Source organism: Vicugna pacos, chromosome 8 (assembly GCF_048564905.1).
Source record: "Vicugna pacos chromosome 8, VicPac4, whole genome shotgun sequence".
Taxonomy (NCBI): domain Eukaryota; kingdom Metazoa; phylum Chordata; class Mammalia; order Artiodactyla; family Camelidae; genus Vicugna; species Vicugna pacos.
This window is the reverse complement of record NC_132994.1, coordinates 3,125,574-3,153,509: the sequence shown is the minus strand read 5'-3', so window position 1 is coordinate 3,153,509 and position 27,936 is coordinate 3,125,574. Positions and strand designations below refer to the sequence as shown.

At 37.8% G+C, this 27,936-nt stretch overlaps 1 protein-coding gene and 1 long non-coding RNA gene across 10 annotated transcripts in view; both read left to right on the top strand.

The window, feature by feature from the left end:
• The first annotated feature begins 4,167 nt into the window (after positions 1-4,167).
• LOC116279676 (uncharacterized) lies at positions 4,168-7,429 on the top strand. The gene is made up of 3 exons (XR_004188984.2): positions 4,168-4,887; positions 6,698-6,803; positions 6,890-7,429. It is a non-coding gene; the product is annotated as an uncharacterized lncRNA (long non-coding RNA).
• Positions 7,430-23,996: 16,567 nt separating this feature from the next.
• The window catches only part of FAM135A (family with sequence similarity 135 member A), a 126,169-nt gene continuing 122,229 nt past the window's right edge, over positions 23,997-27,936 (top strand). For 2 of the 9 annotated variants that reach the window (XM_031676044.2, XM_072965481.1), the window contains exon 1: positions 23,998-24,287. The gene's annotated coding sequence lies outside the window, so the exon portion shown is untranslated. Of the gene's footprint in view, positions 24,288-25,824; positions 25,912-27,936 lie in introns of all 9 variants that reach the window. The other 7 variants (XM_072965480.1, XM_072965484.1, XM_072965485.1 and 4 more) reach the window with 7 other exon arrangements.

The following is a 27,936-nucleotide window of genomic DNA, read 5'->3' as shown; positions in this document are numbered from 1 at the left end:
CCTGGAGGATTTGACACTATCTCCAGGAGACAGTGTCAGAATTGAGTTAAACGGAAGGACACTCAGCTGATGTCATGGAGAATTGTTCCGTGCATGGGAAAAACCCCACACATTTGGTGACCGGAAGTGTCCAAGTGAAGTGTTCTGGGTAACAAGGGAAGGAGACACCCGAGAGAAGGGGGCTGGGTTTTCCCACACAGGAGAGACTACAGGGTTATTTCAAACCCTATGGGCTTTCTTCCCTTATGTTTAACTTCTCCATTCTTCCATTGGTGTTTCCTGGGCACACACCCCAAATCAATCCTTCTGTACCCAGATCCTTTCCTTGGGTCTGCCTCTGAAGGGGCACAAATTAAGACACCAGAGACATGAAACTTAAAAAACATCTAAAAACATGATTGTGCTGTACATAATTTGCTGCGGCTATGCCCCAGATTTCTGCACGAGAGTCTAAGAGGCAAGGTCCTCTTGTAACTGAGCAGGACCCTGTAAGGCCTTCCTGGAACAGAACCCCCAACCCTATCTCCTCTGCCTGCCTCCTGTCTGTAGAAAAACTTTAGTCTCCTAGGCTTTCCCAAGTTCTAAGGAGTACATTTTATCAGAGAAGTGAGAAAATGCAGGAAAAAAGGAAAACAGTCAAGCAAGACAAAATAATAATAGTTTAGCCATTAAACAAAGTCCAGGACCTTTATGTACTCCTCAAGGACTGTAGATAATATTTTGAAGCAAATCCTTTGAGCTGTTGTGCAGATACTGAAGCTCCCACCAGCTGGAAGAAGTTAACTGTGTGCTGCTCACAAGCACATAGACCCCAGACTGGCTGGAACCAGAAGATGATGAATGTTGACTCCCAATTACCTCACCACCAGCCAGTCAGGACATTGTCCATGAGCTGATCACACACACCCCACAACCCCTCTTCCCCTCCCTGTCTTTAAAAACTTTTCCTTTATAGACCTCAGGGAGTTCAGGCCTTTTGAGCACTAGCTACCTGGACTCCTTGCTTGGTGCCTGCAATTAATGCTATACTTTCTCCTTCGTCACAACCCAGTGTCAGTAGATTGGCAGGTGGACCCCAGTTTGGTTCAGTAACACTCTTAGAATTCTAAGCAGGAAACAAAGGCAGGAGCCCTCTACCCTTGACCCTCCTTGTTACATTCATTTAATCAATACATGCAAAATTAGGACACACGTTTCCTGACTCTCTTCCCTCCTCCTTTCCCTGCTGGAAAACAGGCAATCTTTCCTTGGACTTTTCCTATATTATATCTTCCTTCTACTGTCAGAAAGCAGGCCTCCTGCTTATAGACTATAAAAGTTTTCACTACCATTGGCTGAAGGGCTATCCTTTCCATGCTCCATGGGAAATCGATGTGCTGGGTCATCCAGGTTCAGCCCCTGGTGTGTTGAAGGGGAAAGATTAAGCAATTTATATGATTCTCTCCAAGTTTCTTGTATACACATTTTTTTTTCATTTCAGAAGATATCATCTGTTTTTATCCTTCATTCTTTCTGAAACATCCATTCCTCGGATGGAAACATAGATACTGAAGAAAAATAGAGGGGAAAGAAACAAACAGAATTAAAGAATACAGAATTTCAGGACCTTGCCTAGCAAAACAGGTCAATTTCAAACAAACAGTTCTGATATTCAAAGAAACTGAAAGCAAGTTGCCCTTCTTAAAAAAAAAAATGAACCTGAAAGACTAACAGGTGATCAAAAAAGAGATGAAGAGAGAACAGGGGATGAAAAGTGAGTTTATGGAGCTCAGGAACAAGTAGAAGAATAAAATGAAACTATTACAGAGGTGAACTTTTTACTAGATGCAATAAAAAGTAAAATAGATGTGGATGAAAGCAGAGTTGGATACCAAGAAAACAGGCTTGAGGAAACAACAAAATGAAATGAAAAAGGACAAAGGAATAAAAGAGAAAGAAGATAGAAAATATAGACAACAAACAAATAATCACCATTCTGGAAGAAAAGAGCATACAAAATGGGGGGTGGGTTAGAAATCAAATGCATAATTGAATAAATGTTCCTAAAACAAAGACTTATATCTATAGATGACAAAGACATAGCTTAGCCAACACTCCAAAAATCTGACTACTGATTAATTAGACAGATCCCAGAAAATGGATTTAGGAGGGACGTTGTAGTAAGTTACACAACCAAGAAATAAGAAAGAACATGAACCAAATCAGCCGAAATAAGAAAGAATAAGAGGAACTGAATTCAGGATATTTAGGATCCTGCCATGTTGGAAGGCAGCATTGTGTGGTTGTTAAAGGGTCAGCTCTGTAATAGATCCCAGCCCTGCTCTCATTAACCTGCGTCCTAGACAAGTTATTTTCCCTCTCTGTGCCTCGGCTTTCTTGCCTTTAAAATGGTGATAATCATAGCCACCCACATAATAGAGTGATGCTGAAGAGTGAATGAGATGATATGTTTAATCTTCTTAGAAAAAGGCTTAGTCTAAAATAAGCACTAATTACTATTCAATTGAACAGAGCTTGGTAATTTTCTGAAGGTGGAGAGTCAGAGAGGGGAGAGACAAAGATGAGTCCTAGGTGTCACAACTGGGCAATCAGAGCATCAATCATTATCAAGGAGAATCTGGAGGGGGAGATTATAAAAACACCCCCAGTTGTGAAGAATTCATTTTGAACATTTCACGATGGAGGCATCTTTGGGCAGACAGGTAGAGCTGCCCTGTGGGCACCTAGGGGATCAATGGAAACAAAGACGAGGAGAGAAGTGATGGAGTAAAGGCAGCAGGGCTTTGGAGAGCCCATGGTCAGGACCACAGATAAATGCTTATCCTCCTTCAAAAGGACGACACTTCTCCCATGAAAGAGCAAGAAAACCATAAGGACGTATGTGGAAGCAGATACATTTGTAGACTGTAGTTGGTAACGCTGAAAAGAGTTCCCACCTGGGGCTTCAGTTTTGTCTATAAAGTGACAGGGAGGTCACCTGTGGCCAAAGATGGGAAGTCTGTGCAGGACTAAAGGTTAGGAATAATAGTTCATGATAAGAGGGCAGCCAGAGGTGGCCTCTCTCAAAAAAAAAAAAAAAAGCTTCATTGAGGACCCAGCAGACATTAAATGAAAAGTATGAACTATAGTATTGCAAGCCAAAAAAAAAAAAAAGCCAAGGTTTTTTTTTTTTCCTTCCAGCAATCTTTCCAGTGTTCTGAACGTAGGAACAAGATCTAGGATGCAAAATTTATTACATGGCTACTTTTACTGTAAAACAAAGTAGAAAATAACTCAATTTAGTCCATTTCAAGATTTACCTGGCAGTGTGGTGTTGGCTTCTGCTACAAAATACCTGTATCCTGCCTCACATCCCTATTGTCTTCCAAAAAGACTTTAATCGGAAAATAAAATCTCTCAGAGCGTACAATGGAAAGTATTTCCTAGAATTTTCTAAAAGTAATGAGAAGGAAGCTTGAATATGCTGATTAACATGCAAGCTAGTTATTGGACAAGGCAAGATTATTGTTTTAATATCCTCTCTTTCAGTGACTCTAGAAGATTACATAACTGATTGTATAACACACTATATAAAGTACAAGGCTTAATCTTAGAAACATCAATCTCATATCTGAGTTTTCATATTTGGTATAAACATCTGGAGGATTTCTTTCTCCTCCATCCAAATAGTTTAGAGCTCTCATAAAGGACACTACACAACATAACAGACGTCTTAGAATTCATTATTTCCAATAGTTAGTGCACATAAGTGCATTTCTGTTCACTTTTAGCATTTGGTAGTCTGTTGCAAATTGTTTGGAGTGTAAATAGGAAATCTCTTCAATGATCATATCAAAGATACAGTTTATTACATATTTTAAACATCATTCACAAAACAACCTTAGGGCATAAGATTGACAGTAAACTCCCTAATCAATGGAGTCATTGCTTTCCCTCTTTCGAGGAGTCGGTTAGCAATATAAAAAAAATCTTGAAGAAATGAGTCAGCAAATGCGGGGCAAGACAATTTATTGAAGGATAATGAATCACACTGAGGCGAACAAAAAAAATGAGAATGAAGATAGACTGTGATGATAATAAGTTAGTTTGAAATGATGGGGAAAGACAATTGTCAACATCATGCTATGATCTGTGTGGCATATTATGACTTCCAGGAGCCTCTGGCTGTAATCTCTGGGTTAGAAGTGGGCATAAACACTTTTCAGAGTCATGTTGTAAGTGGATATCATATCACAAAAAACCAACGCCTCTCTAATAACTCATCACACATGTGGCATCTCTACACATTATCGTAGCAGAAACTTGCTCTGATTTGACTAGTAAAATATGAAATATGCCTCTTCCATTCTACAATAACCCATTCGTCTTTACTGGTTAGATTTTCCAGATTACCAACACTTGTTTTTCTGAAGCCTGTGCCATCAATCCTTTGTCAGTTCTTTACTACTATTACTTGAATTTAAGAAAGTTGCAATGCAAAAACAATTTTGGTTACAGTTATATTCGGAGATAAGAGTACTAAAAATCCAGCAACACATTTGAAAACCCAGCAAAGGGTTGGCTCTTAGTTGCTTTGATGACTTTATTTGATGCCTAGTAAACAAAACAGGGTGCCCAACACTCCTTTTCTCCTTATTCTCAACTTCTGTTACATACTCTATTTTAATAAATTATTTAGCCTCTGTTGTTCTAAGTTCTTAGATTTTTTTCACATCCCAATTCTCCAGCTTCCGGTGTGTTATTTCCTGTTATGAGATGAGTCAACATAGTTTGTTTTTTATTGTTGGTTTGCAAAGAGAGGCAGGCTGGCCGGGGTACGTGGGGATGTTTCACAATGCGAGTTCCTTCCTGTATGTGTACACGCACGCGCACGCACACTGGCCCTAGGTAAGAAGTTGCCAGATCTTTAACGTCTTCAAACCACCCTTTCTGGATCTTTTCCCCCTCCTTTTGGAAGCAGGTCCTGCAGCCTGGATTCTCCTTTCTTCTTTACAAAGAGCCTGCTGTGGGTCACAGCTCCCGGGGCTCCTGGGTTGCAGTGGCCTCTTTTCTTCAAGAATGAACGTACTGGGTAGCAAAGCAGAGAGAGGGAGGCTTGCCCCAAGCTGGCAGCCTCCGTATTTCTGGGACATCAGTGCTGCTCCTTCTCACAAGTTACATCCTGTCTGTGGACAGACTGGCCCAACAACAAGATTGTATCTGTTAAAGTGAAACTTGCTCCGAAGGGTGTGGGTTGGAGCAGAGTGATGTGGGGGATGGGAGAGTTAAAATAGGAAAGTGGTTTCGCAGCCTTTCAAAATCCTATATGTATATTTGCCTATATATATATATATATCCTATATATATATATATATTTGCCTATCAAAATCCTACATATCAAAACATACTCAGTCAAGGCAATCCTCATGACTTTTACTGATATTTTGTTCTAGAGGACAGCAATATTAACATATTCTAGAAAAGAAAAGCTTGACTTTAGTAAAATATCATTGAGAGATATTTTATGATATCTAAGATCTTTTATATCTAGAGACATATATCATTAAATGTTACTGACAAAAATTATTTTGAACTTATTTCAGACACTGAAGTTTAATGAAGTCTTAAACGTATAGAATTACTACATGCACATACTAAGTAAACATGAAATAGGTGAGTGGAATTAAAAGAGAGGCACTCAAATATTTTAGATTGTCCATTCCTTAGATATGTTTGGTTTTCTGTGTGAGAGTGTTTGTCACCCTAATTCAGTGACTTTTAACAGTACTTGTGTTAGGATTTTTTTTCCTAGTGCATGGAATAATTTATTGTGGGAGAGCTGAAAAGTTGCTCTCATTTGCTAATACTCCAAAGCATCATTTATTTGCTCATGGAAAGAACTAGAAAGATTGGTTCCAAATTTAAAATGTCACCCTAGTAATGAAGTATTTAAAAATGAGTAACCACGTGGCAGAAATTTGATACTGATGACTAAATTTGCTGTCATGCTTCATTATTTTTAATAGTGAAACCAATGAGAGAGCTATGCTTTAGACACTAATTACTACCTTAGAAATATGAACCTCCATGAGATTATATGGGGATATCATGTTAAAGTACTCCCAATAAAATAAAAAGCAAAGCTCAGAGATGCAGGGAAGAGACAGACTGAGTGAAACAAGGTGCCAGCCAGACACTGGGCTAGATGCTTCCCAGACCTTATGTCATTGAATATTATGGTTAGATAGGAAATTTTTTAAGTTGTGGAGGTTATCTTTTACTAAGTCAGACTAACTCTTGATTCAAATGTTCATAATGCAAAGATCATTTGCTCTGCCCTATGCTTCTCTTGCACATGGTTTTCCTTTTTTTTAAAAGTCCTGTTTCTTGAATCATCACCTGCCTTGGGCTTGGTGTGGTAGTTTCTGAATGACTGGGTTAGCACGTCAGTTCACCTTTCAAAATATTTCCAGGGCAGGCCACTCATTCAGCATCCCAGGTGCCTAATGAATTGTGTTCCTCTCCCCAGCCCACTGAGCAAGATTTCAAAGCCTCCTTTATCTCTCTGGGTGGATACAGAGTCATTAAGCTTAAATATGCCCTGTGCCAATAGACTTGAGGGTTGGGTTTAGTTATTATTAACTTGGGGAGCCTCCACCCAGCTAACTATTCTAGGAAATAACTGGATGACTCAGGTGCTTTTATATTCATCTTTCAGCAAACCAGTCATCTTCCCTGAGCACTGTGGCTGGAGGTGAATGTCCCAGCAAGTTTGCCATCATGTCTCCATCACTACACAAACTCCGTGGCTAACAAACGAGAAGGTGTGTGGCTAACAGAATCCTTTTTGTTTTCTTGTAAATATTGACTTGTTTGTTATAAAAGGTCCATAACTATTTGCTCCTTGCAGCTTTGCAGAGGCTGAGAGCTATTATCATAAAGCACAGAGTGGCACCTTCACTTAGGGAGTGTGGACGTGGGATTTAGAAGTGAAAGGATGATGAAGTGGGACTGAAACCTGAGTTCGATCTCACCTGGAAGAAAAACAGCACTGAGAGCATCTGCCCGTCTTTCCACTCAAAGACTAGCCTCCCTGGTGTGATTTCCTTAAAGCAGCCTGTGGTGTGACAGCGCCAAGTGAGACAACTCCGGTGACGCCCTCCCCTCCAGCCAGGCGCACACCTGATTCACAGACGCTGGAGGGAGGAAGAGGGAAGAGGATTTCAGAAGCACAGCCAGCTGGGCCCCTCCCCTACCTCCTAAAAGCAAATATAGTTAGTCCTCATCTACTTGGGAGCTGAGCAGGCTCTTAATTCAGAAAACACCATGACCAGCACTTAATTTCCTAAGTGTAAGGACATAAGGGATATATCATCTTCTGGATGAAAAAATTCTCCTGAAATAAAATAAGAGTTAATATTTTTTAGGGGGAGGGTATAGTTCACTGGTAGAGCACGTGCTTAGCATACATGAGGTCCTGGGTTCAATCCCCAGTACTTCCATTAAAATAAACAAATAAACAAACCTAATTATCCACCCCCATAAAAACAAAACAAAAACGAATGAGCTAATTTTGTATTAAATACTTATTATTTGTATTAAATACTTATTTTTTTTATTAAACACAGTGCAGTAGGTGCTAAGGCCAGCACCTTACCTGCTTTTGCCTATGACAAAGTTCACAACATCTGCAAAAAATTTCATTATTTCACTATTTTATAGATGAAGAAACTTAGGACAGCAGCTTGCCCAGAGTTTCACAGCTGAGCCAAAATTTAAAGCAAAATTTTGTGTGTTTGTTTTTAAGAGCCAGAACTATTGACAAGTATATCACATTACCTATGGAGTAACCAATTCAGTAAAACGAATATGACTAGCATGGAGCCTGCCTGCCTAACCTTACAATTAGTTTGTATTGTATACATAATAACTTATTTTGGCATAAAAATTTTTACCACATTTTAAAAAAATCACAAAATGTTGAAACTTTCAAAGTAAACATTTCACAACAATGAGAAATAACTCTATCAAAACCTGGGTAAAATTCATAACACAGACAGCATCAAGATTCATGTCAAAGGCAGTGATCCCACTGAAAGTCACAAAGGAAAAAAAAAACACAATTCAGTATTCACAGTAGCACTATTTACAACAGCCAAGACATAGAAGCAATCTAAGTGTACATCGACAGATCACTGAATAAAGAAATTGTGGTATATATATATATATATATATATATATACATACACAATGGAATACTACACAGCCATAGAAAAGAATGAAATAATGCCATTTGCAGAAACATGGATGGCGCTGGAGATCATTATTCTAAGTCAGATAAGCCAAAAAGAGAAAGAAAAATATCATATGATATCACTCATATGTGGAATCTAAAAAAAAAAAGAAAGAAAAAGACACAAATGAACTTATTTACAAAACAGAGACAGACTCACAGACATAGAACAAAGTTATGGTTACCAGAAGGGAAAAGGGGTGGGAGGGATAAATTGGGAGTTCGAGATTTGCAGATACTAACTACTATATATAATGTAGATAAACAACAAATTTCTTCTGTATAGTGCAGGGAACTATATTCAATATCTTGTAGTAACCTATAATGAAAAAGAATATGAAAAGGAATATATGTATTATATGTATGACTGAATCATTATGCTGTACACCAGAAACTGACACAACATTGTAAACTAGCTATACTTCAGTTTTTTAAAAAAAATTTAAAAAAAAGGATACAGATTTGACAAATATGGGTTGGAGGGCTTAGGTGTTCTTTATAGTCCTCTCTATGTTACTATATGTTTGAAATATTTTACATGGAAATATATTTATAAAAAGACAGGTCATTACTTATGCAGAACTTCTGGCCATTAACCTTACCTTAAGGCTGCCCTAGGTAACCATGTGCTCTGACTTCATGTCAGGCATAACCAAAAAAATAATAAAAAGAAAATCTGTGAGGCAAAAGCCTATCTTAAGTGACTTTTTTTCTGGAAAAAATATTTAAAAACTCTAGAGTCAGATTATTTTAACAATAAATTCTAAAATCCTGTGTGATATAATATACTCTGTTAAAAAAAGGTTCCAAATTTATTTTACAAACTTAGTTCAATCTTGATACCAAAAAATGACAACTACAAAGGGAACGAGGGATGGGAGGGAGAGCAGGGAGGGAGACAGAGAAGAAAGGAGAGAAAATTAAACACAATATCATTTATGAATACAGGTGGAGAAAATGCTAAATAAAATTCCACCAAGTTAAAATCAAAAGTCTATTAAAAAGAAAAAAATTAACCCCCACCATGGAAATTTTACCATGGAATGGAAGGGGAGTTTAATATAGGCAGCTAGATATATAGCTCATAGCATTTATAGTTCAAAGGAGAAAATTTAAATAGATAGCAAAGGGTACCTAGTAAATTTAACACCAATTCTTGATATTTTTTTTAATCCTCACAGTAAACTAGGAGTACATGGATATTTCTCAAACTTGATACAAATATTTTCTATTATGTTAGTTAAGGGAGCAGTATTGGCTACAACAGATAAACCCTGAAATCTCTGCAGTTTAATTAAATATTTAGTTTCTTATTTCTATGATGTCCAACCAGTGGCAGTGTCAAAGAGGTGAAGAGACGGTGGCTTTAGGAGGGTCATGTGTGAGGTACTGGCCTCAGGATCATTAAGGACCTCCACTATCCTCAGCACATGACCTTTAAGGCCACCCTGAGAACTGACATTTAACCAGCAATTTGGGAGAGAGAGAAAATCATACATGGGAAATATGTGATATGGGTTAGATCAGGAAGTGGTGCTCATCACTTCATGAACATCCCACTAATGAAACTTAGTCACATGGTTGCTTCTAACCGTAGGGAAGGCTGAAGCTATGATGTACAGTGTGCCAGGAGAGAGAGAAACGGGTTTTTTGAAGAGCTGGCCAGACTCAGCTGGGCCTATCCTCCTGGTCATCACATAGTCTTTCCCTCTTCTTCCTACACACACTACTTACCCCATTCCCAAGAGAAGCAATTCAAAATCCCATTCAGTTACTATATCCAACTCAGTATCAAGGTTCTCCAGGTGATGGTCTTTCTCCATCGGGTGAGGATGGAGCCCACAGAGTCCAGACCCTTATGAACCAATATGATAAATTACCTTCCCATCTCCTTCCCCTAAATACACACATACACATCACTACACAAAAAGGGGGTCCTACTTCTTATATAAACTCCTTTTTGGCTTTTGTCCTATTGTTTTGGTACTTTCACCATTATAAAAGAATCTTCCTGCTGAGAAAATAAAAAAACCCTCATGTCTAAATAACAAACTTCATCTCTACTGAGTGAACAAGCAGTAAGTAGTCTGCCACCTTAAGCCACCTTAGTTAAACCCTCCTTCTGACCCCATCTGCCCCAGGCAACCTTTTGCTGCTTCTGCTGGTGTTATTTCCATCCCAGATGCAGCCTTCAGAGGCCTTGCTAAGAAATCTGCACTTGACCCTAAATCGCTATGGAAGAATTTTAACCATGAGCGTGATAACGTGATGAAATCTGCATTTGGAAAAATCACTCAGCAGTGTGGAGGGTGACTTGGAGGGGCATCAACCAGAAGCCACAGACATTCAGAATAAGCTGAAAAAAAGAAAACAGAAAAAGAAGAAGAAGCAGGGCTAATTTGGGGCCCTGTTACTATCAGCAAAATAAAACACAGTTTTAGAAGAATGACTATGCTCAAGAGACCTTGTACTTATCAGCCCAGGAATGTCAAAGGTCTTTTGTTTGCCTTGTGTAAATAGATGGACTAAATAATAGTTTCTTCATCAAATTTAAAAATCACCTAACATTGAATTGTGTGCTCTCTCTCTGCATGAAAGAAAGGCAGACTATTAATTTGTTTACAAAGGATTTATGAACGGATTGCAGGCGGGACTAATTTTATTGCCTTACTATTGGACTGTGTCTAGCAAGTCTAAAAATAATATATTAACTCTTTACAGGTTAAAAATAGGTAAGTGAGTTTTATTTCGAATTTTTTCTCAGAGGCCCAGAACTTTAAATTAAATACTATCATAACATGTATTCTTCATGAGCTGATTCATTCAATGAGATAAAGCATATGAAAGCATAAACAAGCTTGTGAAAACACAAATATAAAGCATGACATTCATTGAAGCCTGCTTTGTGCAAGGCACGGGGCCAGGCAGAAAGAGGATCAAACACATTCTCTGCCTTAAAGGAGCTTGTAAATCATGTAAAACTCAGTGTAAGATGAGTACCTTCCCGTGCCAGGACGTGACATACGAAGCGTTTGTGATTCCTCCACAAATAGAATCACTTTAGCTCCCAAATTCAGAATCCAAAGGGAGGGCTTGCAAATCACTGAGCAGAGCCAAATAGGCACTAAATCGAGCTATCAATCATCTTCCTGCTTAATGAAATATCCTGAGAAAAATTGTACAGGCATAATGAAAGCAACAAGTTGAATAGAGCTGACAAGTTACCTGCACAGGAGCAGCACAGACTCGTGGAGGCTGTGGTATGAGCATCCTGCTCTCATACAGAAGAAGGAACCAAGGGCTAGGCTGGTTACATGGCTTCTCCAGATTCACACTGTTTGAACTCAGGTTTTCACATTTTTAATGCAATCATAGTCTTTTCATTTTACCATATCAACAGGTTGAAGATTAGTCCTACCTGGGCAAAGCTAAATAGTAAGTATTTTCTGCATCAAGATATAGTCCAGCTCAAACCTTTCTACTTTGTGGAGTTCTCTTTGAGAGAAAAAAGAATTTCAGAAAGAACATCTTCAACCTTTAATCACCAGGCTTTGCCTCCCTTGCCCGCCCTGGTCCACACTCTACTCTTTCCACGTAGTGAGTGAGAGCAATGGTAGGGCTCATTTCATTTGTTTCCTGTCTCTCAGGGATTATTGTCCAATATACTTTTTCTTGGAAACCATTATTTCTTTTTTTATTAAAAAAAACTTTTTAGTTGCTTTATACAGGAAGTGATGGGTGGCCAGGGGTGTAATAAATCCAGTTCTTGGTACTCCATTTTGGCCTGAGTGGATGTTCATTAGATTTTTTTTTTTAAGGCCTTTCACAATTTAGCACTTACCCACCTTTCCAACTTAGCCTTTGTCTGAACTGGTCATATTTCAGTCTTGGCACTTGGGTTCACTTTCTTACTCCTGCCAGAGATTCCATCCACCTTTTCCAGATGCAGTGCTACAGGACAGCTATGGTTGAATGCTTGTGCCCTTCCCAAAATTTATATGTTGAATCCTAACCTCCCCACTCCTGAGGTGATGATATGCATTGAGATGACAGAGCAGGAGTCCGGGAGGCCATGGTAGGTAGAATTCACAGGGTAGAGGACAGGAGAGGTGAGAACTGCACAGAGAATTCCGGAGAACTTCAGATCCCCCCTCAAATCTTCAGCTGAGTATTGAACACTCCATGTGTGTCAAAATACTACCTGAAGTTGGGGGGGAAAACACTTAAAAAGGATTAGAGTAAATAATCCTCAGAGCTCACACGAGGCTGGGAATAATGCCTCTTCCTACCATCATACTTCACGGAACATTAGAGTACTCACAAGGGTTGTGCCTCACAGTACGGAAAAATTAAACCTAAATGCTGCTCTTCTCCCATCTGAAAAAGCATAAAAGCAAGACCTGACAGGATTAAACTGTTTCCAGGTAACTTAGCTGCACCCCAGGACAAGCTCAAGAATATTTGCAGGAGCACAAAAATATTCAAAACCCAACAAGGTAAAATTTACAGTGCTGGCCATCAAATAAAAAATTATCAAGCACTCAGACAAGCAGAACAATACAATCCATCATAAGGAGAAAAGTCAGTCCATTGAAATTTACTCAGAAATGATACAGATGACAAGATGCAGATTAGTAGGCACAGACATTAAAAGAAGTATTATAACTGTATTTAAATATCCTAGAAACTAGAGGAAATACTGAACATGTTAAATAGACGTATGGGTAATACAAAAAAGACCAATATCAATATTCTACAGCAGGAATCAGCAAAAACTTTTTCTGTAAAGGGTTAGAGAGTAAACATTTTGGGTACTGTAGGCCACATAAAGTTTTTGTCACATATTCTCTAAAAAAAAATTTAAAAATGTGAAAACCACTCCTAACTCATAGACTATATAAAAAAGGCCATGGACTTATTATGCTAGAGGTCCTAGTTTGCTACCCATGTTCTAGAGGGGAAAATCACAATGTGTGAAATGAAAAATACACTGCATATGACTAACAACAGAGTAGACATACAGAGGGAAATATTAGTGAACTTTAAGACACAGCAATAAAAACTATTTCAAATGAAACTCAGAGGAAAAAACTAAGGAAAAACAAAATAGAGCACAAATAAGTTGTAAGACTGCTCTACAATAACTAATATGTATGTAATTGTAGCTCCCAAAGGAAAGGAGAGAAGGGTAGAGAAGTATATTTGAATATGTAATGGCCAAAAATATTCCAAAATTTGATAGAAACTATAAACCCATGGATCTCAAGCATGAAGAACATGAAGAAAACCACAGAAAGACACATCATGATCAAACTGCTTAAAATCAAGGATGAAGAAAAAAATCTTAGAAGCAGAGGGAAAAGGGCATATTACACAGCAAGGAACAAAGATGAGTATAACCGCCGATTTCTTGTTGGAAACAAGCAAGTGAGAAGATAGTGGAGCAGTGTCTTTAAAACATTGAAAGAAAAAATTCTCAATCTAGATTTCCATACCCGTTGAAAATATCTTTCAAAAACAAAGGTGAGGTAACGGCATTTTCAGACAGAAGCAGAAAGTATCCATCACCAGCACATCTGCACTATAAAAATGTTAAAGGAAGAACCTCAGTCAAGAGCAAAGATACCAGGATCGATACAAAGACATAATGAGCACAGACATGATAACTCTGTGGGTAAATACAGAAGAATTTCTCTAATTACTTTAATTTATTTAAAAAATAGTTGACAGTATAAAGTTAAAATAATAACAATACATTGTGAGGCTTATAACACACAGAAGTAAAATGTATGACAAAGGCTTGGAGGGGAGAATGGAATTACACTGTAGTAAAGGTTATATACTACATGTAAAGTAGTGTAATATCACTTGAAAGTAGATGGTAATAAGTTCAAAATGTATATGATAAACATTAAAGTAACCTCTAAATACCATAACAGACAGCTAGTAATCCAACAAAAGAGATATAATAGAATTACTTTTAAATTAATGCAAAATAAGACATAAAAAAAGAAGAAAACTAAGACAAAAAAACAAATGGCACAAAGAGAAAACAAACAGCAAGATGGTAGATTTGAACCTAACCGTATCAATAATCACACTAAATGCAAAGGGTCTAAACACCCCAATTAAAAGGTAGAATGTCAGTTTAGGTAAATAACAAAGACATACCTAATTGACACCTTCAAGAAACCCACTTTAAATATAAAGGTACCAATACATTAAAAGTAAAAGGATAAAAAATGATATACTCTGATAACATGAATTAAGAATTGGAGTGGTTGTGTTAACATGAGACAAAGCAGATTTCAGAGTAAAAAAATATCAGTAAGAAAAATAAGGGCCATTTTTTAATGATAAAGGGATAAACTTACTGTGAGAACCTAAAGATCCTAAACATGTCTGTACTTAATAAAAGAGCTTCAAAATGGATTAAGTAAAAGCTGATAAAACCAGAAGCAGACAGAATAAATCCACAATTATAATCAGAAATTTCAATGCCAATTTCAAAACATTTCTCAATAATTTATAAAACATGCAGACAGAAGACAGAAGACAGAAGACAGAACCAGCAAGATATAGACTTGAACAATACTATTAGTCAACTTGACATAAATAACATATCCAGTACACTCCACCCAATTATAGCAGAATACACATTCTTCTCAGGTGTACACAGAATATTTATGCAAATAGTTATTCTGGGCCATTTTAATGTATCAACAAATTTAAAAGGATTCAAGTAATACAAAGTATGTTTTCTGACCACAATGGAATAAAATTATAAACTAATAAGAGAAATATCTCTAAAATAGTCTCAAATATTTGTAAACTTAATATCATACTTTTAAATATCCCATGGGTTAAAGATGGAATGAAACATGAAATGAGAATGTATTTTTAACAGAATGAAAATTAAAACAAACAAATGAAAACTTGAGGGATATAGCTCAGAAAGTATTTAGGGAAAAAAAAATCATACTACTAAATACCTATACAGAAAAGAAGACAGTTCTTAAATCAAAAGTTTCAGTTAAAAAAAAGTCTAAGTTTCAGTTAAGAAACTAGAAAAAGAACAATGAAACCCAAAAAGCAAGAGAGGAAATACTAAAGATAATAGTGGAAATTAATGAAATAGAAAACAGAACAACAGAGAAAATTAATGAAAACAAAAGTTGATTCTTAGTAAATTTTAATAAAACTGACTTTCCTCCAGCCAGATTGGTCAGAAAATAAAGACACAAATATAGCAATATCAAGAATGACACAGGTGACATCACTAAAAGATCTACATGTTAAAAAAGGGAATAGGGAGTATTATGAAAAACTTTATGCCAATAAATTTGACAACTTAATGTAACAAATTTTTCTTGAAAGAAACTATCAAAGCTCACTCAAGAAAAAATAATAACCACAACTGCCTTAAATCTGTTTTTAAAAATTAAGAAATTAAATTTGTAGTTAAAAAGTTTTCTCACCAAAGGGAGAGGACATAGCTCAGCGGTAGAGTGCATGTATAGCATGCAGAAGGTCCTGGGCTCAATCCCCAGTACCTCTATTTAAAAAAAAAAAAATGGGAAAAAAAAGGTAAATAACCTAATTACTGCCCCCCCAAAGCCCTAAATAAATAAATAACAAAAATATTTTTTAAAAATTTCTCACCAAGAAAACCTCAGGCCCAGAAGGGTTTAGTGGGGGAATTCTACCTAACATTTACGGAAGAAATAATATCAATGCTATACAAAGTCTTCCAGAAAACTGACCAAGGAGGAGTATTTCACAACTCATTTTATGAAGTCAGTATTACCCTGATACTAAAGCAAGACCAAGACATGATGAAAAAAAAAATCTATAGACCAGTATCCCTCATTAACATAGATGTAAAAATTTTAAACAAAATTTTAGCAAATTGAGTCCAACAATGTATAAAAAGTGGGGTTCGTTACAGGAATGCAAAGTTTGTTCAACATTTGAAAATGTTCAATGTAATTCACCACATTAACAGACTAAGAAAGAACAACTATGTATTCATCTCAATAGATTCAGAAAAGGCAGTTGACAAAATTCAATGTTCAATCCTGATAAAAATTCTCAGCAAACCCACTATCGAACTTTCTCAATGTGAAAAAGCACATCTACCAAAAACAGAAAACAAAAAACAAGTAACTTCAGGTAACATTATACCTCATGTGAAAGACTGAATACTTTTCCCCTAAGATAAAGAATAAGGTGAGGACAATGTTCTCACCACTTTTATTCAGCAATGTACAGGAGGTACTAGCCAGTGCAATAAAGCAAGAAATATAAATAAAGGGCTTCCTGATTAAAAAGAAGTAAAACTGTTTTTATTCATAGACAATGTTATCATCTATATAGAAAACCCAATGGAATCTAGAAAGAAAGCTATTAGAACTGTTGAGTGTGGTAAAGTTGCAGGATATAACATTAGTATACAAAAATCAATTATATGTCTACACACTAACAATTGGAAATTTAAATGAAAATAATAAAATTTACAATAGCATCAAAATGTGAAATTCTTAAGAGATAAATTTCACAAGTATGTGCAAGTTCTGTACTCTAAAACTTCAACATATTGCTGAGAGAAATTAAAAGAAGACACAAAGAAATGAGACTTATTATAATGGTGAATTGGAGCATTAATATTACTAAGATGTCAATTCTCCCCAAATTGAGTGATAGATTCAAAGCACTTCCAAATCAAAATCCTAGCAGGCTTTATAATAGAAACCAACAAGTTAACTCTAAAATGCATATGGAAATGCAAAGGAGCTATAACAGCCAAAAAAACTTTGAAAAAGAATAAACTTGAAAAACTTGCGACTGGATTTCAAGAATTATCAAGACATTGTGTTATTAGCATAAATATATGCAAGTTAGATCAATAGAACAAGATAGAGAGTTCAGAAATAGACACACGCATATATCATCACTTGATTTTCAACAAAGGTGCAAAGGCAATTCCATGGATAAGGAACAGTCTTTTCAACAAATGATGCTGAAACACATTTTCATATGGAAAAAATAAAAAAGAACTTCAATCCATATTTCACACCATATATAACAATTAACACAAAGTGGATTTCAGATTTAAGTGTTAAAACTTTAATAACAAAACATAGGAGAAAATCTTTGTGACCCTGACTCACATTATTTTAGTTATTATACCAAATACACAATCCATAAAAGAAAATTGATAAAACAGACTGTCAAAATTAAAAACTTCTGCTCTTCAAAAGATACTCTGAGAATGCAAAGAAAGTCACAGACTCAGAGAAAATATTTGCAAATCATGTATCTGTTAAAGAATACACAGTATATTAAGAATAGATAAAGAAATCTCAAAACTCCATAATAAGAAAATAGCCCATAACAAAATATACAGAAGATTTAAACAAACACTTCATCAAAATTACATGGATGATAAAAAAAAAACTCATGAAAAAATGCTCCACACATTAGTCATCACAAGACTGTAAATTAAAACGACTGTAAGATGTTATTACATACTCACTAGGATAGCTAGCATTAACAAGATTGACTACACCATATCGACGACGATGTAAAGCAACGGAAACTCTCATGCATTGCGTGTGGGAGTGTAAACTAGTACAATCAGTGGGAAAATAGTTTGACATTTTCCTTAAAAATTAAACACAACCTACCATATGATCCACTCATTCCACTCCTGAGTATCGTCCAAGAGAAATGAAAGTATAACTCCATATAAATACATGTAAAAATGTTCATTACAGCTTTATTTGTAATAGCCCAAACCTGGAACTCCCCCACTTAACACCAATTCAAACGTTGATACCCTATCCCCCAATGTAACTGTATTTTGAGATAGGACTTTAGGAGATAACTAAGGTTAATTGAGGTTTAAAAAGGTGGGACCCTAATCCAATAGGATTGGTGGTCTTATAAGAAGAGGAAGAGATCCCTCTTTCTCTCTCCACCATGTTAAGGACAGTGAGAAGGCCAACTTCAGCAAGCCAGGAACAAAGCTCTTGCCAGGAACCAAATAGGTCAACACCTTGCTTTTGGACATCCCGGCCTCCAGAACTGTGAGAAATAAATTTCTGTTGTCCATACCACCCAGTCTATGGTAATTTGTTATGGCAGCCAGAGCTGACTAATACAATGGACTACTACTCAGCGATAAAAAGGAGTGAATTATTAGTACATGCAACAACATAGGTGAATCTCAAAATAATTGTACTGAGTGAAATAAGTCAGACAAAAAAAGTAGGCGTTGCATGATTCCATTCATATAAAATTCTGGAAAGTGAAATCTAACCTAGAGTGAAATAAATTAGCATGGTGCTTACCTAAGGATGGGCATGGGTAGGGAAGGGGACAGGACACAGGGCTTATAAAGAGGCTCTAGGGAACTTTTCATGGTTGTGAATATGTTCATTTTCTTGATTCTGGTGACGGCTTTACAAGCATCAATGTATCAACTTGTACATGTTAAATAAGTGCAATTTTTGTCAATTGTATCTCAATAAACCATTTTTTAAATCTCATAAAGTTTTGCTCAAATCACTTGTAAAATTTTCACCTACAATTTCAATCTTGCCAATATAGTATTCATATGATCATTTTAAATCAACAAAAAAAAAATTAGAAGAGTTTTTTTTTTTAAGGAGTAACTTAATAAAATCCTCTGTCAACTTGAATCTTACATTCTGTCTGGTGATGAAGCAATTAAAAAGACAAGCACCTGCCAAGAACATTTTCCCTTAACTTGTGAAAGCAAGTACAAAGGCATCACCTCTTTAAGGAGTTTCTACAAATAGAATCACCCAAAAACTATTTGTTCACTTCCCAGATCACTTTAAATTGCTTTTTTTCCCCTGAATAAATAAAAAATAGTGGTTTAAGTAGCTTTCAAAAACACAGTGGCAATAATGAATGAAATTCATATTTTCTAATACAAAGCAGCTTTTCCTTTTCAAAACCCAAAAAACATTTGGCAACTGTTACACATTTCAAAGAAATCTAGGAGAGATAAATTTGGTAGTTACCCTTGAAAGAAACAAAACCTGGTAACTGTAATATAGAAAAATGACTTTATTGTTTTTTTTTCCCCTTTTCTACAGTGTTCCCATTGATATTCTCAAAGCAGAAACTAGGAAGTGAAGAAGAGAGTTTTCTGCTGAAGAGGTTTTAAAACATATGACATTAATTTTGCATTCTCTATAGTCTAAAAATTGACATAGAAGTTTAGACCTGTATTTGTTGTTTTCAAGAGGAAATTAAGCACTAATTATGGACACTTCTTATTGTAAGTTCAATTGATCTATTAATCTACCATTATTTTTCATTACTCTTGCCAGTGCCAGGAATCAAATTTATTACCCCTTTTTGTTGGTAAAGGATCTTTGTAATAATTTCACAACATCTTTGTAAAGCAGCTTCTTATTATGATACTGATCTTACAGATCAGGAAGCTAGAAAAGAGAATGATGCAAATGTACAAGGTCACAGATACTAGAAAAATATTTCAAAATTTTGATTATGTGCTCAATCCTAAAGTGACTAATAGGGCTGTGAGGTTCTGGGCTTTGACAAATGAGAGAGAAGAGGGGTCATTAAAAGACACTAGAAGGTTGTGGGGGTGATGGAGCTGGTGTGATGTGGAAGGAGAGCAGGATGAGTCTGGGATGTACTGAGTAAGAGGAGTCTGCAGGTTATCTCAGTGACAACGTCTGATACAAGGCAGAAGCTCCATGACTGGAGTTGGCTTAAGGATCAGGACTTGAGATAAGAATGTATGAGTCATTAGAAGAGTGAGCTGGTTGCCCTAATATGTTAACAGATCAGAGATCAAATGGTAATGAGTATAAATATTTTTTTAAAAAATCATGGTACATTTCAAGCATGTACAAGAATAATTCAGCAATTATTTCATCACTGTCATATGACACTAGACAATTATACATCACAGGAATGATTCAGTGGGATGGTGGGGGGAGGAACATGTCTGACAGATTCTCTCTGGATCATCCAAGTAGACACTCTATCTTTAGGAAATCCAGATAATCTGGGTTGCAACCAAGAAGTCACTGTGTGCCCCTTTCACAGTATGTAGCAAATAGTTGTTTGCAGTTTAACCGAATATGTAGCTATCGGGTTTTATTTTTTTCTGTAATATCATTATTAAAGACTATGATATGTACATTTAAAAAACTGTATCATTTTACAGAGACTCAAACTTCTTTCCTTGACTACATTCACTAGGTTCAGATTCAGAATATGCAACAAAAAATTTTTCCTTCCCCTCATCAAGAGCCCAGCCTCCCGATTTCCCTCTCAAAAGTAACCAACATTATCAGTTTAAAAAAAGAAGAAAAAACTTCCTTTTTTTTTTTCTTCTGAGGATTTGCTATTACATTACAGGGAAGAAAAACCTGGTGATTGGGTTTTATATTGTGGATCTTCAGAAAGGCCATGGCTATTAAGTCATGAAATAATGTTACAACATTCAGTTATGAAGTAATACATTTGCCCTTCTGGTTAGTAGCTGTTACTAACCCATGAAGGAAGTCCTATAATGAAACTCTGTTTTGCTCCATCTCATATTTGTTAAGATTATATAACCTTTAACAAACTCACCCTTGAATACCGTGGACACTTACCCAAGTGTCTACAAATGATTAAATCTGTATTTTGCACAGAGACAAGAGTGACTGCCCCGAAAGGTGGGGGTAGTATTTTATTAATATTTTAATACTCTATGTATTAGCTAATATTCCAATTCTTACCAAAATAAAAAAAAATTAAAAGAATTCAGAATTGCCTGTATTAAAATGTCAAAAAATAATCACTCCTGGAAAAAGCTGTGGGATAATTTTGACTATATCTTATTTTTAATTTAAATTTTTAAAAGTTGAAAGTGACCTACATAAATCCCAGGAAGGAAAAAGTCAGCTCATTTGCTTAGTGAATTAATGTCTAGCAACAGTCAAATAGACATCTTTCCACAAGGCTATTTCCAAATTTACAATATTCATTTCTTCTAATGTCTCAATCTTTAGCTGAGCAAATATTGTGCAACTGCGTAGAAGAGAGATAATCTGATCTTCAGTTTAGACTAATCCAGGTAGAAGGGTTTAGTAAAGATTCTAATATATTCAAAGCCAAATTATGTAAACCATAGATAGTAAACAACAGAATAGAAAGGATTCTAAACTTCGCATTCTTTAAGCATGCATAACTTGGATAGAATGTGACACATATAAGACTTAGTTTAAGTATGAAATGTGTTAAGTGTAACACAAAAATGTTAATTATCAGCGTAAAGGCTGGCTCAAATCTCGGGAGGTAAATGGGAAGTAAATTTAGAGTCATAAAATTTCTAGAAGACTTTAGATACAATGTAATCTGGGATTCTCTTGAATCAGAAACGTGAGAGAAAACTGAGCCCTATACAAGTTAGGAGACTCCAGATTACACCATATACTGCAGATCTAGAACCAGGTAATCCAACACTTAGGTCAATGAATTCTGCACTCTAATAATCTGTATGTCAGGAGATATCATAATTTTTCTAATTTTAATAGATCATTTTATATTCTTCTATGGACAAATAATTTCCAGGAAGTCTTGTCTAAACCTATTGGTTAGTTAGAAGGGAGCTCCTCTTCTGAGCTCCCTAACACTCTTATGCCTACCCCAATTTTAACTCTTTGGTACAACTTATTGACATTTAAGATGCCTGTCTCCCCCTACTAGATTGTCCTTCCTAAAAGCTGGGACAGACTCTTAATCCTCTTTGTACCCTAGTAACTAGCAGTGCTTGGCACACACCAAATAGGTACTCAAAAATACAAGTGGAATTGATCCTTCTTCGAAATCCCTCAAAGTCTCACCATGATCTGACCTTTGACTGCTTCTTTGGCCTCCCACTCTCAAATTGTGGCATCAAATTGCTTAGTCTTAGTCCTGTGCAAAGATCAGTTTCCCATTACATGGTTTTGTTCAAAGGATCCTTTCCCCTTCTATTCCTCACCCCTTCCCCACCCCACCCTCCACATATATCCCACTTCATGAACTCTCTTGAAATAATTTTCTTGCAGAAGTCTTTCTTGACTCTGGGACCCCTCCCAACCTAAACTGGATTAATGCTCCTCCTCTGAGAACCAGTAGTTTCCTGTGCATATATTCTCTGCACTACACACATCACTTCACACGGTAGTTATGCCAACACTCCACCCAACTTGTTTTATTCATGTGGACATCCTCCAAGATTAGTACACTGTCTGTACTAATGCACGTGTATGATTTTAAAATGTGATTTGAACAAAAAGAACACATTCATAGGGAAGGAATCTTGACACAGGTGAATTCTAGGGAAGTCAAAGATATACAAACGCAAATAATTGGATATTTAGTACATTTTCCTAAAAGAGCTAAAACAATAGAAAAAGGCTTTCAATTTTGAGGCTACAATTGAAATCATAAAACAAACAATAAAGGCCCTTAAGTGAAAGGACACTAAAATGCTATTCATGCAAATGCTAATATACTGGTTATCATAGGATAACGGGGCGTTTAACAGTCATGTCAAAAATATATACTAAGAGGAAGAAAAATCAGAGGTTAAATTATACTGGGGGCGGGGGCAGGTATAGTTCAGTGGCAAAGCACATGCTTAGCATGCACGAGGTACTGGGTTCAATCCCTAGTACTTCTATTAAAAAGTAAACAAATTAAATTAATTAACCTAATTACCTCCTCCCCTAAAAAATATTATACTCAAAACGTGTCCCTCAAATAGTCTCGGCTACAAGGTATCACTATTATTCCCAAATCAGTACACAAAACTTTTCCTTTCCAATTCACTTTTCTTGCGGTAAAATATACATAACATAAAACTTATCATTTAATCACTTTAAAGAGTGCAATTCCATGCCACTAAGCATATTCTTACTATTGTACAGCCATCACCACTATCCATCCTCCTAACTCTGTTTTAAAACGCAAGCCGCAGCTGCAACTTCCTTCTTTTCATTAACCTTGCTTTTGTAACGTAACTGAGCTTTATGCACCACAAAGGGTTCTGCTGGGCTAGATTCAGAAACGGACGAGTGAAGCAAATCACTGTGGATGCTCCTTCCAGAGCTACCCAAATCATAAGCTCTGTTAATGGAATTTAAGAGCTAAATTCACTTCGCCCTCCAGCCCTTTCAGGCATCAATAACCGAGGAGTAACCACAGCAACACCCACATCCCTCCAAAAATGCAGCAACCGAGTCCCGAACGGCAGCTGTCCAGAGCCAGCGCCATCCTTCAGCGCCTACTGCAGAAAGCAAGCACCGCGGGGACCGCAAGCAGGAGGTGAAGAAGAGAGAAGAATTAAAGAACCACGTGAGAGACACAGCTGAAGTCTTAGCATTCCCTCTCTGTCCTCCTCGGGTTCCCTACCGCCCAGCGTAAACCGCTCAGCCCCTAACATGTACCCGCAAACCCGCAGCCCGGCATTCCACTGGCGCTCGCGCTCTTTATTGACGCAAATCCCCCGTTCTCGCGGGAGCTTGGGAGCGCGAGCCGAGGAGGGCGGACAAATCTCTCGGAATCACAGTAGGAGCTGCAGCTCGGAAGCGGGAGGAGGGGCGGGGCGCGGGCCTGGACGGGGCGGGGCCTAGCCTCGGAGAAGGGAGGGCGCGGGCGGGAGCGTAGGGGAGGGAGGGGAGACCGAGCGGCCGGGGGCGGGGCCGCACGGCCAGGACCTGTTGATCGCAGGTAGCACCGCCGGCCAGGCTCCCTCGGGACCGCGGCGAGTGCGCATGCTCGCTGGCCGCGCTGGGCCGGTCGCCGAGCGGCGCTGACGAACCGGCTCCTCCGCCGCGGCGGTTGCGGTGGCCGCGATGGCGATGTGAGGGCGCCCGCGGCGGGATGGTGCTGACCCGGGGAGGGCCGTCTTCTTCCAGCGAGACCACGGGCTCCTCCGTCCGCCAGGCTTGGAGGAGGCCAAACCGGGCGAAAGGTGAGCCTCGGACTGTCCTCCCCGTGTCCCGGCTCCCGGCACCCGCGACCCCTCCCTCCGGCTCCTTCCCACGGGCCCGGCAGGAAGCGGCCTCCTCCTGCGCCCGGTCCCCTGGCCGCCCCGGCCCCACTCCGGCCGCTGAAGGTCGGCGGGGACGTGGTGCCGGCTGCCCCGTCGGTGCCCCCCGCGCCCCCCGCCCCTGAGGCGCGCCCCTCGGCGGGCCGCCTGACCCTCCTCCTCCCGCTGTCCGGCTGCTCCCGCCGTCGCCCTCTGCCCCATCCTCGCGCCTCGCCCGTCTTTGCTCCCTTTCTGGTCCCCTCCCTCGTCCCCGCCTCCTTCGGGGCTCTTCGCCGCGGTGGTCCCTCGGTTGGGGGCACCGTGTCCTTTGCTGCCCACCCCTGCCGCGATTTCTCCCCTCTCCCTGTGCATCCCTCCTCTGGCTCCTCTTACCGACGCTCCCTCCCCTCGCCGCCAGGTTTCTGACTCCGCTGCCTCTATCATTTCTTCCTTGGCTCTCTTTTCTTCTCATTTTCCCCTTTCGGTACTTCGTCCTTGTTCCCTTTTGTTAGTTTCTGATTCTGTGTTTTGCTCCAGTGTCGCTCTGCACTCGAGGTCATGCTATGCCCCGCCTTACCTTCGGAGACCCTCACTCCCTTAACCCTTTCCTCTTTTGGTATCCTGCTTCATTGCTTTCCGTCAGTGGCCCCCGTCCTCCCGTGTTTTTCCATCCTGATCCCACATTCTAGTCTTTAATCTTGATCTTTTTTCTCTCTAAAACTGTTTTTTGGGTTTGTTTTTTGTTTTTGTTTTTCCTATTTGCATAGGTCGAGCCTCTTAAGTCCGTTTTACTTTTTTTTTTAAATCTCAGAAGAGTTCTAGTCTCTTACTTTACCTAAACTAGGCGTCCACTCAGTATACTTAGTTCAGTTTCAAATTTAATAAAATCTGTCATTTTCTTTCTTCACTGACTGGAAGTGTCATCAAAAGAGTGACAGTAGCAATAACCTGTTACACTTACTGATTGAAGGTTTAGTTTTTAAGAATTGTTTACCTTACTTGTCAAGAGAAGCAACTTGAGGACAGACTTGAAAATATAAAGGCTGACCCCCCAAACATAAGGTTAAAATTCTGAAATTTTATTGCCCCCTCGGAAATACAATTGTCCAAGAACTAATCTTAAATGAAATTTAACAAAATTTATTTTATAAAATTAGTTAATAATTTGATATCTTATGCATTTGCTGTTGCAGTTGATTGCATCATTTTTGTGATGGTCTATGTTCTCTGTATTAAATGCATACAATTTTGACTAACTTATAGGATTAGTGTGCTGACTGAAGGAAATATGTGAGGAAGTATTATATTTCTGAGTTAGGCACAAGAACTTTCCAAACAGTTTTGGAAGTTTTTCCCTCCGTTTCATTATGACCAAGATTTGGCTTACAAAAAACTTCTCTCCATAGAAATAATGGTGTGGCATCTTATTTTGAACGCATCTGCTGAAGCAGTTCCTCTGTTAAGTTTGCCTTTTTTCTAGAGTTGAAGACCAACTGGATTATGTATTTCATTCTGAAATCTCAAAGCAGTCCACACAGTACATTCTTCCTTACATTGTCTATATCAGGTAGGAATTAAATTTTTCTGTTTCTGTTGTACAGAAGGGAAGCACTAAGACAAAAAGACGTTTAGTTCCTTATTTGAAATATTAGAGGTAAAAGTAGAAGGAGATACTGTTAAGGATCTGATGTCACAAAACCACACCTCTTTTGGAAGAACCAGCGATTATTGTGTATAGCAGGAGGTGATGAACTCCTCAGTTTTTAAGATTTTTTTTTAGTGATTTTTCCAAGGCAAATAGAGGTAACTGCTGCTTCTGAAGGAAGCTTTCCCGTCTTTCAAAGGCAGGGCTTTCTATTTCGAGGTAACTATTCATTAAAAAAGCAAATGCGAACAAATTCTTGTTGGTATTCGTAGTGAATAGATTCTCTGCTCTTAGAAATTAAAATGAAGATTCATGGTGGGCAGCAGGCACAGGACCAGAAGACATAAAACTTAAACTCTGTGATGACTCATGACATTAGTTTGTAGAAGTCACTTAACCTGTATACCTAGGGTGTCTCTACTTATAATACATGGGTAAAAGAGGTGGCTACCCATTAATCTTTCAAAAGCAAAGTAAACTCTAATCATTTAAGCATGCTTAGGGCCACCACAGACAAAAATTACTATAAACACTTAATTTTTATCTCCTTTAGACTGTGTCGTAAGAATATAATTGAATGCTTAAATCCCAGATCACTGAAGTTTAGATTTTTGTTTTTAATTGCAGACTTACGTGAAAAGTCTAACAGAGTGTGCTGTGAACTGTGGATTAGTTTAGATTAGTTAATGTTCATGTGCCGTGAAACAGACACTGCAGCATTCTGTGTGCAGAGCACGTTTGCCCTCTGTTTGCCAGGATTTGGCACTGAAAGTATACGAGTAGCACGGTATCTTTGGTTACTTCCATGAGTTACTGTTGTCTTATATTTTAGCTTTGTTTGCTGTAGGTATAGATCCTTGAGATGACTTGAAGGTTGTTTCGGGAATAGAAAGGGCAAAGATTTCCTCTGCTTTGATTCTAAGTATTAAGGAAAAACTGCTTAAAAGTGAGTTATGTGATATGTACCTGTGTGTATTTAAATAAATGGATGGAGATGGGCGCATATAGATTTAAAGTGAGTAGTGTTTTTTTTTTTTCTTTTCCTCCTTGAGTTGTTTGTTAGGAAGAAGGTTTAGAAATGAATATGAATAAGAAGTAGGGTGGTAATAGAGAAGAAAGCATTCCTACTGGGCACAGTGATTTTTCAGAAAAATTAGTAAGCACGAATTGCTGGGCAGGTCTAGATTTTTCAGAAGGAGTGGAGTGAAACAGCCTCACCGTGGGTTTTACCATTTTATTTTTAAAGATTGCCAGTTCTTTTTAGCGGGTCCATACGTGGTCAGTGATGTGCTAAATTTAATAAAAATTAGCCTCTTTTTTCTTAATAGAAGTATGAAAATGTCAGGTCCTTTTGACCAAGGAATTAAAAATACTATTTGTATTTGAGAAGACTAAGGCTTAGAGAGGCTGAGTTAGAATCCAGGTCTGTCTGTTAGGAAAGTTAAAGGTATACTGAAGAAAGCACAAGCTGTTAAGAAAACATTGTTTGTGTCTTAGAATATTTTTCAGTGAGAGGATTGAACTTTCTGTTCTGGTTCTGAGTTTTGTTCTCTGTTGAGATAACTAGTAAGATGAAATATCTTAAGGAGTGCCAGGCAGACCCCTGAACTAGGAATAGATAAGGACTGTAATTCTTTCTGAATTTCTCTTTATGTTAAAAGAAGTAACTAATTTTTGGTACTTTGGGCTATTCTGGGGTTTTTAAGGTATATAATAACATGATATATTCAGAGATATTCTGTATTATGTTACTGGTAGGTTTGTGGCATATAAAATTGAAAAGTTTATATGAACTGCTTTTAATAAATTAAATCCTGTTTTCTGTGTAATATCAGAAGTAGGTTTTACTTGTGTCCCATAATGACCAATACAAGTTCTTTCTCAGTTTCTTTACTTCATTCATGTAGTAAGTCAACCATCAAAATACTCTCAGAAAGTTTTACTAAT